The sequence below is a fragment of the Acinonyx jubatus genome, chromosome C1 (genome assembly GCF_027475565.1).
Source record: "Acinonyx jubatus isolate Ajub_Pintada_27869175 chromosome C1, VMU_Ajub_asm_v1.0, whole genome shotgun sequence".
NCBI classification, from domain to species: Eukaryota; Metazoa; Chordata; class Mammalia; order Carnivora; family Felidae; genus Acinonyx; species Acinonyx jubatus.
Genome location: NC_069381.1, coordinates 89,670,548 through 89,683,595, shown reverse-complemented (window position 1 = coordinate 89,683,595; position 13,048 = coordinate 89,670,548). Strand labels below are relative to the sequence as shown.

The 13,048-nt window shown below is 38.4% G+C and overlaps 1 long non-coding RNA gene across 2 annotated transcripts in view; it reads left to right on the top strand.

Moving 5' to 3' along the window:
- LOC113599221 (uncharacterized) overlaps positions 1-12,297 on the top strand; it is an 84,552-nt gene extending 72,255 nt beyond the window's left edge. For both annotated transcript variants that reach the window (XR_008295105.1, XR_008295104.1), the window contains 5 exons: positions 957-1,094; positions 2,799-2,878; positions 4,952-5,047; positions 6,058-6,320; positions 12,100-12,297. This is a non-coding gene — a long non-coding RNA (uncharacterized LOC113599221). The remainder of the gene's footprint in view (positions 1-956; positions 1,095-2,798; positions 2,879-4,951; positions 5,048-6,057; positions 6,321-12,099) is intronic.
- The last annotated feature ends 751 nt before the right edge of the window (positions 12,298-13,048 follow it).

Sequence of the window (13,048 nt, the reverse complement as noted above, 5' to 3'; positions counted from 1 at the left end):
GGAAGGCTTGCTACAGTGTAGACTTCTGGGATGGGGCCTGTGTTTTGTGATGTGGTAGGTCTGAAATGGGGCAGGAAATTTGCATTTCTAACAAGTTGCTAGGTGATTCTGATTTTGCTGATTTGGAGACCACACTTTGACAATCATTGTCCTAGATTATTGCAACAACCTCTAATGAAGCTCCATGTTTCTATTCAAGACTTATTTCAGGCTATATTTCACACCTGTAATACAATTCGCTTAAAGGTTATATTTGCCGTTCATTGCCCTATGGAACCTAGCAAGTGCCTGGCACATACTAAGTGTTCAGTGTTTGTGTAAACAAGATAGGCATTAGAGAATGATCAGGATTTGCACTGGATGAGTTAAGACACAGTTTATGGTAGCATTGGAGTTGGGGGAAGGGTGGGACAGGGTATACAGCTTTAGTTGCAATAATATGTATAAGGAAGCAAAGCCTATCATGCAAATCAATTAATAAATAAGGAAAAAAGTTGTATATAGACCAGTGAAGAAATCAGCTAGATTAGAGCAAAAAATGATGTTAGACTGATCTATTCAAGGACAGATAGGAACTCAGTCTCCTAAACATATTATTTTGCTTCACAGTGTTAAAGAAATCTGGGTTTACTTTTACACTTTCACCCATCTCACACAATTTGAATATTTGTTCTAGCATTCCCCCATGTAGCTTTTTTAGAGCTCAAGAAATATATATTTATAGAGTATGTCTACTTACTCACTGTGTACGTGGAAACTTTTTCCATTAAAATTAGCTCAAGGACTTTATTTAGCTTGCCACCACAGTTGAGAATGTATTTGTTATATCCCTAGAGTTTTCATATTATGATTTCTTTATGAAAAGAACTGTCGTTTGCTTGAAGCTTCCCCTTCAAAGATCTTTTTTATGTGCAGCATAGAAACTTGTTTCCTGAAATATTATTCCTCTTATTTAGGAAACTGCATTGCAAAATATTTGTCTCCTGTCCACAGAGGTGAATGCATTCAAGAAAAAGACAAAAGCAAAGAAGATATGGGTCTTCCAAGGATGATAGTTGATCATACTCTCCTGAGAACTGTGGATGTCAATTAGGGTCTGTATCAGAATCATATAAAAATACGTATCTCCCTTCCTCTTCCTTCCACTTTCCTTTTGAGAGCTCACAACAGAAGGGGAGTAGCAGTGTCTATTTTGAAACTACTTCTAAGGGAATTCTGATTCACCTCTGGAAAAGGACTGATTTAGTTGCTGTATGTGTGTGTGTGTGTGTGTGTGTGTGTGTGTGTGTGTGTATATATATATATATATATATATATTGGGGGAGAACATGGTGTTGTGGAGCCTTAATTTTGAGCAGTAAGGGCTTTGGAATGAAAAAATAAACTCTCATATGATATCACCATCTCTTCCAATTAAAGGATATTTTAATACAAAACAAAGCTAATAGAACACACTCCCAGAATAAGGAATAATTCTTTAAATTAAAAAAAAATACACATAATGAAGAAACTCACCACTTTGTCCTCACTTTGTGGGGAACCATCGAAAACATCATTATGTACCAGTGCTTATTCTAGCATCAGAGAGCCATTGCCCTAGATAAATTAGCAGCCTCCAGGAAAGAAAGTTAACGTCACCTTTACTTTCTTTGCCCTTTATTTTAATTTGTCATTTTAAAGCTTTGCTTTCCATGTGTATCATAGTAGCCTATTTTGGTTCAATTAAGCATTTCCTTTCCTGTTTTTCACTGTTCTGCTCCAGGGAACCATCCTCAGTGCTAAGAATTCATGGCATTAGATCAGATGGTCCTTTTTCTGTCCTTCATCCAGTGGCAGGTTTAAAACTCTTTGATGATTCAGCTCTATAATATTTAAAGTTCTATTTCAAATCCTTCAAACTTAGGGTTTTAGGAAATAGCTAGCTGCGTGGGAAGGCAAGAGAAGAGTCTATTAAAATATACAATCCTCTTAGTGACCCATTCACTGAGTCTCTCAACAAATCTGTTCAAGTTTTTTCCTCTTCTGAAAACAAAAGAAAAAGCAAATGGGAAACTAAAACTCGACCAAGACAAATCTAAGAAAAGCCCACTCAGAAATAAGCCTTATTAAGAGACAATATTGCAAGTGCTAGCTTTTTGTACAGTATGAACACCAGAATCTCAATTTAACAGCTGAGTGAGGTCCAACCTATTTGGGCCACTTTCTTTTACAACAGCTGAAAGGACTTTTAGATTTAGGATTCTGTGAATATGGACAATAACTAAGGCTACATTCTGTACTAAGAGCTATATACTGTTTATAAACAGATGATAAACTTAAAAAAGGTTTTTTTACATTTATATTTTTGAGAGAGAGAGAGCAAGTGGGAGAGGGGCGGAGAGAGAGGGAGACACAGAATCTGAAGCAGGTTCCAGGCTCCACGCTGTCAACATAGAGCCCGACATGAGGCTTGAACTCACGAACTGTGAGATCATGACCTGAGCTGAAGTCGGATGCTTAACTGACTAAGCCACCCAGGCACCCCCCCAAAAATTTTTTTAATGCTTATTTTTGAGAGAGAGACAGAGTGTGAGCAGGGGAGGGGCAGAGAGAGAGGGAGACACAGAATCCGAAGCAGGCTCCAGCCTCTGAGCTGTCAGCACAGAGCCCGATGAGGGGCTTGAGAGATCATGACCTGAGTGGAAGTCGGAAGCTTTACTGACTGAGCCACCCAGGCGGTCCCAGATGACAAACTTTTAAGACTATATAAGATTTCTGAAATCAGGTTTCTCTTCTTCTTTGCTCATTGCTTTCCATAGGCTTTGACCAGGTGTGGCCAAGGGGATGCCTCTGTTCCAGTCTTCACCTCCTGCACATGACATTTTTCTCATCCATCCAGGTCAGTCAGACCTCTGCCATTCAGTTTTAGTTTTTTGTTTATGTACTTGATCAAGACTAGTTATTAGATAATGACTCTTTAACAGCTAGTTTCTGTGGAAAGCGTTGCCTCCTTTTAACATTTTTATTTTTAGTTGGGCCTGTATAATCTCCAGCTGTGTGTATCTCTAAGCTGAACATTGTAAGTGTCTTTCTTCAGGCATCAATGTCCTTAACACTAGAGCAAGTGTTTGTAAAGAAGGAAGATTAAATCCCTTTGACAAGAAGAATGACTTTCTATTTGAATGAAAGCTGGAAACACATTTACTTATTTCTGTGGGACCATAATTATATTAATGAAGTACCATTAAACATCTCTTCTCTAACATGGCCATCCCAGGCCTCCTGAATAGTAGTAGTTATGATAAGTGTGTTAACAAGAAACATTTCTACAGTGCTTCCTATGTGCCAGGCACTATTCTAATGCTTTATTTATTTATTTATTTATTTATTTATTTATTTATTTAGTTTATTTTGAGAGAGAGAGAGAGAGAGAGCATGTGCATGCACACAAATTGGGGAGGGACAGGGAAAGAGGGGGAGAGAGAGAATCCTGAGCAGGATCCATGCTGTCAGCACATAGCCCAGTGGGGGGCTCCATCCCATAAACCATGAGATCCTGATCTGAGCTGAAATCAAGAGTTGGATGCTTAACTGATTGAACCACCCAGGCACTCCTCTAATGCTTTATTTTTATTAATTAATTTAATATTTAAATAACCTTCCCCACGGTCATGCAGACAGTGGTAGTGCTGATATTGTGAACATAGGCAGTCTTGCTCTAGAATCTGGTTCTGCCGTCCATATTCTTTATTGTGAGAAGGCAAACATTTGCTTTTCAGTTACCTCATGCGCAAAAATTATGCTTGTTACAATGAATTTAGAGCCAAGACATATTATAATAGGGTTAATAATCAGCTTGCAAAATCTCTAGGTACCTTGGGGAAGCAGAGTTGAGATAGCACAGATTTGAAATCGGACACATAAGGATTTAAATAGTGAGTGTTACTGATTAGCTGAGACTGTGGGCAAGTTTCTTAACTTCACTACTTCTTTTCCTCATAGTTATACAGAACAAACCCATTTGTTAGGGGTGTATGAGCTGGAGTACAAAGAGAGCACATCAGCTGAATAACTGAATTAATAGAGAATTTGAGTTCATATGTTGTCCTTTCTCACATGTGTTTATTTCACCAGTACATGTATCACCTTTACTCTTCTGCTTCATTTGTATCCACTGATCAAAGCCTCGTATAATAACTCCATGAGAAATTACCATTATCATCAAGCCTGTTTTACAGAGGAAGGTGAAGCACAGAGTGGTTAAATCCTTTGCCCAGGGTCACACAGAGCTGGGATTAGCAGAGCTGGGATTCATGTTCAAGCACACAAATGCCAGTCTGTTTTTAACTGCTATGCCATGCTGCTTAATACTAGTTAAGCCATGGAATGAGGCTGTTTGGTATTCTAGCATTCATGCCTTTGCATAAAAAGGGGGGTAGGGACTGCAACCCAAAGTGCTTAAGAAACATTTTTGAGCACAAACTGAGTGGGATAGCTGGAACTAGAAGTGTTGTCTTATCCAGGGACAGCTTTTTGTTTTATAGTCAAGTAGTGACCTTAACTTTGGAACCTAAAGATAACATATAGAATTGATCAAGTAGGAATTTGGGAGTTTTCCAGAAAATGCAGGAACTAAGCTCACCATGATTATAGCATGCTGCAAATGATATAATCATTCCAATATCATATCACTGCACAATAACAGATAAGCTAAGCTCATATTGCACTGTATTCTTAGGTGGAGAGAGAGAGAGAGAGAGAGAGAGAGAGAGAGAGAGAGAGAGAGAGAGAGAGAGAGGGGCAGTGAATAAGACTGAAAGACTGAAATAAGATTTTCTGCTTGGTTTGTTAATGAAATATCTTGAAAGCACTTTCCGCAACAATAACGAAATGCTCCTGTTTTGGTAACATAGACAAATTCCAGCTGAGTGATTACATTCCACCTAATTAAAAATTCTTTCTCTAATTTCAGATTCTCCATGTTTACGATGCTCTTTACCTTCTGTCCTAAATTGTTGTTTACTATGTTTTCCTGCTGCTAAATTCCTTACTGCATTTCTCCCTGGAGGTAGTTGTATACTGATAATGGTTAAAATAATTCTATATGTAAAATATGCTCAGAATATGTAAATATTTGTACTTTAACGCTGGAATAAATCTAAATTAAAATGTATAAATATATTGTTTTCAGAAACCCTCTCAAATGCCTCACACAGTCAAAGCTCCTTTTGAATATGGAGCTAAAGATTGGACACATAGTTGTAATTATTTATTAATCATACATTTAATATTCCCCAAGCTGCCATAAAATGTCTGAGGAGACGTGCTGCTAAGAATAACTTGCTCAGCATTGCAGTACAATGCAGACAATTTTCCACAGGGAAAGAAAAAAAGAAACATATCTTTTCACCTATTGCCAAGCAAATTGCTAACGATTTTGCCCATTTGAGCTAAGAAGTAATTAGTGGTATGGGATAGAGGCCAAGCATATCAAGAAACTTGAAAATGTGTTCCTACTTATGTACTGATATGCCCATTTTGGATTTAGCTGTATTTCTGTACATTTTATGAATTTTCTTTACTTCTGTCACAATGCTAATATTGATAACTTGCCTTTCCAAAATAGCAATTTAAAAATAATGGCCATATTTTCTATAGACACAAATTGTAATTGTATGAATAATAATAATAATAAACTAAGCCAATTAGGTGCACATGTTAATTTTGTGGGTCTGACAGCTTAATCTGACTTTTCTTTTTTCCATAGTAACTAAGCTCTGAACAGTACAGAGGCTCATATCAGCCTCAGAATATCATAATGCTTACAGCCAGTGGCAGTGGCTTAACAGGCTAATCCCTGGCATCAAAACCTTAGCAGTATTTTAAGGCTCTAAGTGGCTTCAAGGTCATTTGATTTCCTTTCCTGACGTGATATACAAGCATTCACATAGTTCCCCAATCCAATATTTCAAACCTCCAGTGTAATGTGTCTCCCTGGGCAATTTTTTTCTGGGGTTCAACTACTCTGAAAGTGGAATAAATATATAATTAAATGTATAATTTTGTCCTCTGTTTCAGGAAGGCTGACAAGTCGGCTCATGCCCACTTTTGTGCATTTGTGTAATGTGTTAACTGGCATGGGTCACCGGAGAATCGTGGAGTCTGAGAACCAGGGAAGGTAGAGAGCAACTATTCTGGACACTTGAACAGCAGTCATCTAACCTGAGGGAGGAGGGACAGGAACGTGATGGAGAAAGGTGGTCATGATCTCATCAGTCAGTCATGCTTGGAGTTACTGCCATTTCATAAGTGTATGGTCTTGACCCTGTCTGCCACTAATGGTGAGTCATTCTTGCAAAAAAAAAAGGCATAAGTTTATACTTAACAACACACAATACACAAAACTTATGTGTGGAGTTCCAAGACAGTTAAGTGGCATTCCAAGAAACAGCAAATTCTGAAAACAAAATAAGTTATTAAATTAGCAATTTTGACGTGTGATATTCTGTGTAGTGCTGTCGCCTTGCTAGGCCATCTGAATAATCTGGTACTTGAATACAGCTCAATAATCTTCTGGTACTTGAATACAGACTGTTTACAGGGTTTGAATGTTCTCTGTAGGCCACAGTTCTTTTAAATACTTTATTATTAAAAAAAACCCTTTTTTTAAATGTTTACTTATTTTTGAGAGAGAGAGAGAGAGAGAGAGAGAGAGAGAGAGAGAGAGAGAGAGGCAGAGAGAGAGGGAGAGACAGAATCCGAAGCAGGCTCCAGGCTCTGAGCTGTCAGCACAGAGCCCGATGTGGGGCTTGAACCCACAAACCACGAGATCATGACCTGAGCCAAAGTTGGATGCCCAACCGACTGAGCCACCCAGGTGCACCTTAAATACTTTAAAGGAGGACAGGTGAAGAGAAAAAGTTGCGAACATTGTGTGGAATTCTCTAAATGAAATCAGAAATTGATTTAAACTCTGAATTAGCAAAAGCAGTATTAACTTCAATGACAAAACCAAAATCAGAGCAAGGAGAAAAGAGATTTTCACTTTTACAAAAGGAAATAAACTTCTATGAAAGAATATATACTACAATGTCTAACTTGAAGATACTTTTAGAGCCACTCTTAAAAATCCAATCAAGAAAAATGCAAAATGAAACATGTTTTATGTCTGGAATATTTTTAATAAAACAAAGGTCAAGATTATCAAGGAATTACTGCTTTGTGTATTTTATTTTATTCTATCTTATTTTTTTAAAGTTTATTTTGAGAGACAGAGAGAGAGGGAGAGGGAACATGAGTGGGGGAGGGGCAGAGAGAGAGAGAGAGAGAGAGAGAGAGAGACAGAGAGACAGAGAGAGACAGAGACAGAGAGAGAGAGAGAGAGAGAGAGAGAGAGAGAGAGAGAATCCCAAGAAGACTCCATGCTGTCAGCACAGAGTTTGACACGGGGCTGGAACTCACAAAACCATGAGCTCATGACCTGAGCTGAAATCAAGAGTTGAATGCTTCACCGACTGAGTCACCCAGATGCCCCTGCTTTGTGTATTTTAAAATTTCATTTTAAGAATAATAGCTTAAAGGAGCTTAAAGGATGACATCATCAAGATGTAATATAGGTCATTATACTAGTTCCTAACTTCAGTCCTTTTAATATGAAGACCAACTAGCCAGTATGCATAGAAAGGGCACCATTGTGAAACTGCAGCATCCAGGGATGGGGCTGTAGCACTCGCCTGTACCCCTGTACAATAGAGCCTGAGCCGGACTGCATTTGAAAGGTAAGAGAAATGGTTTCACTTTAATCACATTGCCCCTCCCCGGAAGGGCACAGTGCCATACTGGGAGGGCCTCCTTGGCCCTACAGTATCTCCAGTGGGAAAAAGAGGAACTAAGGTGGACATCCAACTTCCCCAGCATTGTGGGATGCTTCCTAGGAGGCCCACTTGGGTCCTTCCTCACAGGGATCATGAGGAGAAATCTGTGAAGCTCAGCTACTGGGGTTAAGGTAGAGGCAGATAAGCAGAATGTGGCATAAAGCATCCAGCATTTACATCTTGGCAGGTTTCATTCCTGCTTGCAGCAGCACGTGAACAGAGATCCTAGCCAGCAGCTCTGTGGATCAGCAGACTCAAGCCAGTGACCCTGTCAGGCCAGGAAGGTTGGTTGGCATTTCAGCCTAATTTGGTTTTCCAGCCACAGGGCCACATTGGCTGTGAAGCACATTTTATGGCCTTGCCTGAACAGAAGAATAAATTCAAAGTTCTGTTCAACTGCTGAGCATAGCATCCAGACCCACTGCTCTGGGGATAGTGGCCACAACACCCTAAATCAGCAGAAGATATCTTAGGGCTCTGCCTGGCAGGGAGCCATGCCAACAGCCCTGCCCAACTGTTGAACATAGCCTCTAACCCCACACAGGCAGGGAGCCTGAAATTCCCTGAGGAGCTTTGGAGCCCAGCTTATGGTAACCACCCAGCTGCCAGGCCCAACCTACAAGCCTACTCAGTATTAGAGACACAGTCTGCTGCCCTAATTGCAGAACACAAACTGAGGCCCATCTGACCATGAAGTCCAGACCTGTGGCTGTGCCTAAATGCAGAGTCTAGGCAGCTATAACATCCAGGTTGGTGAGGACAGCCTGAGGTGCATTACCTGAACAGGGAGGATTGCAGAGTGTAGCCCAAAACCCTATCCCATTGCAAAATCTCACCAGTGGCACTGTCCTGTGGGGAACACAGCCTACAACCATATCCAACCAGAGGTGACTGCAGACCCCAGAGAATGGCATCATCTAAACATGGAAAACAACCCAGAAGTCTTGCCCAACCAGGTAGTACACATAGCAGCACTACTTGAATACAGAGTCCAGCCTGAAGGCCAACTCAACCAGCGACAAACTCTATCCCGCCAAGGGCAAGGGCAAGGGCAGTGGCCTCACTCAACTAGACGTGGCAAGCTCCATTTGCTCACAGATGCTACGAGCTGATTCAGTACCCTAAGCTGAGCTGGTTGGTGAAGGCCTTTCCTGGATGAAACAAAACCTACAAAATCTGGATGAGGAGACTGTTTACTAATATGCAGATTGTAAGGGTTAAATTGTACTGTAGGGCTAACGCTTAGCTTGAAAGATAACAACTTTGTTCTGACACTGAAGGTCAAAAGATAACAACCTTGCTTTTACTCTTGTAAATCATACTTCATACTCTTGTGAATCAGGCTTTACCAATGAAGGAAACAAAACCTCAAAAAAGAGCATCAGAGACAAGGTCAAGGAGATCCACTGGTTGCAATTTAGCGGCAGAAAATCTAAAATAATCACCTCATTCGATAACTGTTTCTGACTCATCTGGCAACTGTTTCTAACTCATCTGGGAACTGTTGCCCTGTTCTGTTCCCAGATAATGATAAAACGATGTGATCGACTTTAAAAACTCTGTACCCCGGCTGTTTGGGGCCACACTCTTATCAAGAGTGTTGGTCCCGATCGGTCGGCCTTGCCTCTTATTGTAATAAACTTTGTTGCAACTGTCACTGGTGCCTGTAGCATTCTGTTTCACGAGTCGCGTGGATGCAACACAGATGCCAACACAAGGATATGAGGTAAGAGTCAAGTAAATATGACGCCACCAATGAGAACTAATAAAGCTCCCCTAAATGACCCTGAAAAGTGGAGATCATTGAACTATCAAAAACATTAGAATAATCCTCTTAAAGAAATTCAGTGAACTACAAGAATATAGAAACAGACAACTAAATGAAATTAGGGAAAGGATTTATGAACAAAATGAGAATTTTAACAAAGAAATAGAAATCATCAGGCAAACTAAGTGGAAATACCAAAGCTGAAGAATACAATGACTAAACTAAAGAATTCAACAGAGAGCTTTGACAGCAGACTTCAAAAAGCAGAAGGAAGTTCAATTTCCAATTTCTATTGGCAATTATCCAGTCAGGGGAGCAAAAGGAAAAAAGAATGACACACTGTGAAGAGAATTTATAGAATTTATGGGACATCAGCAAAATAAAATAAAATTTATGCATTATAGGAATCCTGGAAAGAGAAGAGAGAGAAAAAGAGGAAGTGAATGTATTTCAACTATTGAAAACTGGGCTTTCTATTGAAACACTCTGAAACTTAGGAAAATAAATGTACATCCAGATTCATGAGGCTCAAAACACCCCCAAAAGTTTCAATCCTAAAAGGGCTAAACTGAGACACATTATAATTAAATTGTCAAAAGTCAGATAAAAAGGAAAATTTGAAAGCAGCCACAGGAAAACAACTCATCACCTATGTGGGCACACCCAATAGGCCATGAGAGGATTTATCAGCATAAACTTTGCAGGCCAGGGTGGGTGAGATGATTTATTCAAAATATTGAAAGAAAAGAAATCCTATCAACCAAGAATGCTATGTCCAGCAAAGTTATCCTTCAGAAATGAAAGAGAGAAAAATACTTTCCCAGACAAATAAAACTGAGGGAGTTTATCACCATTAGACTTGCCATATAAGAAATACTGAGCAGTGTTCTGCTAGTTAAATTGAAGTGATGTTAATTAACATTGGAAAAACAAATGTATACAAATCATCAGTAAAGGTAAATATAGTTAAATCAGATTCCCTAACATGGTAATGGTGGTGTGTAAATCACAACTCTAGTTTAAAAGTTAAAGAAAAATAAACACTAAAAATAGCTACAACTGCAATAATTCATTATTGTATACAAAGGATGTAAACTGTAACATTAATAGCCTAAAATGTGATGAAAGGGAAAGAAGTAAAAGTATCTAGTTTTCATATGCTATAGAAGTTAAGTTGTTATCAGGTTGAAATGGGTTGTTATAACTATAAGATATTTAATATAAACCTCATGGTAACCACAGAAGAAAAACCTGTAGTAGATACACAAAAGACCACTCTCTAATAATGTTTCCAAGTCCCAAAGTGATATTAATCTTTGGGATTAAGGAACTAGAAATAATAATTCATGGTAATTTTAACAAAAATCCTAAATTATTCTGTATTTTTCATAACACGTTATTTTGTGTTTTTAAGTAATAATAAGTGACCATAATGGTAAATCAGTTTTCTGTGATAGGATTATACTAAAATTTTCATAGATTTTCTGTGGTAAGAAACTGTTATAATAAATACATGTTTATTATTATTATAAAGCAATAAGTTATGATAAGTTTATATAATTCAATCCCATGTAAAAATGGTCTCTACCATATAGACATTTGAGAACAGAAAACCTTAAATTAAAGCAATATTAATTTAAACAGTTATTTAGAAGGGTGCCTGGGTGGCTCAGTCAGTTAGGCGTCTGACTTTGGCTCAGGTCATGATTTCACGGTCTGTGAGTTCGAGCCCCGCGTTGGGCTCTGTGCTGACAGCTCAGAGCCTGGAGCCTGTTTCAGATTCTGTGTCTCCCTCTCTCTCTCTGCCCCTCCCCTACTCACACTCTGTCTCTGTCTATCAAAAAATGAGTAAACATTAAAAAATTTAAAAAAATAAATTATTTAGATGTTGAAACATAGTGCCAGAAATATTTAAAATTAAAATTTATTATTTTTTCCAATTTTATTTAGATATAATTGACATATAACATTAAGTTTAACATGTACCAGAAAATTATTTGACATGCATATATTTTGTGAAATGATTACTACAACAAGGTCATATCTCAGTTATATTTTTGTATGTGTGATGAGAAATTTTAAAATTTATTCTCTTAGCAACTTCCAAAATACAATACACTATTGTTAAATATAGTCACCATACTGTATATTAGACTCCCAGAACTTACTGGTCATATAACAGAACATCGTACTTTGACCACCTTCACCTGTTTCCCACACACTTTTGCCCCAGCAACCACCAATCTACAATGTTTCTATGAATTTTATTTTTTAAATGACCATATGTGAGGTCATACAGTATTTGCTTTTCTCTGACTTATTTCAGTTAGCATAATGCCCTGAAGTTTTGTCCATATTGTTACAACTGACAAGCTTTTGACAAAATTGAACACGCTTTGATGATAAAAATTCCCAACAAATTGAGTACAGATGGAACATACTTCAACACAGTAAGGGCCCTGTATTATAAACCCACAGCTAACATCAGACTCAACAGTGAGTAGTTGAAAGTGTTCCTTCTAAGATCAAGACTAAGACAAGGGTGCCCGCTATCACCATCTCCATTCAACCCATCACTGGAAGTCCTGGCGAGAACAGTCAGACAAGACAAAGAAATAAACAACATCCAAACTGGAAAGGAAGAAGTAAAATTATCTCTGTTATATGAGATATATAGCCATACCTATGGCCATAAGGACCTAGCCATAAGGACAAAGAGCAGAATAGAGGGTATTAAGGGTCCAGAAGAGGGAAAATGGTAGTTATTGTTTAATGGGCACAGAATTTCTGTTTGGAATGATGAAAAAGTATTGGATAATAGTTATGGTTGCAGAACATTGTGAATGTACTTAATGTCACTAAATTGATGGTTAAAAATAGTTAAATGGTAAATCCTATGTTGTGTACATTATGCCACAATAAGAATAACCTCCCATATTATTAGTTTACAAATGCTGGGCCAAAATATGATTTAACACATATAGCTATAGAAGGTACACTTATGTGTCACTTTGAGACACATGAGTTTTCATCTAGATCACATGATTCTTGTAAATTAAGTTTGCTGTTGGGGACTCTGGGTGGCTCAGTCCATTAAGCGTTTGTTTCTTGGTTTAACCTCAGGTCATGATCTCATGGTTCATAAGTTCGAGCCCCATGTTGGGCTCTGTGCTGATGGTGCAGAGCCTGCTTGGGATTCTCTGTCTCCCTCTCTCTCTGCCCCCCTCTCTCTTGCTCTCAAAAATGAATAAATAAACTTAAAAAAAAACTTTGCTGTGGAAATTCTAAGATTTCCTGTATGCCTATGAAATGTGCAGTGATAGCTGTTCCCATGTTGCTTTCATAGTAGAATTTCATTCCCATTTAAACAGACACAGATGTCATTTCTATAGTAGAATAAGCTCATATACATTTATATCAGTCATGA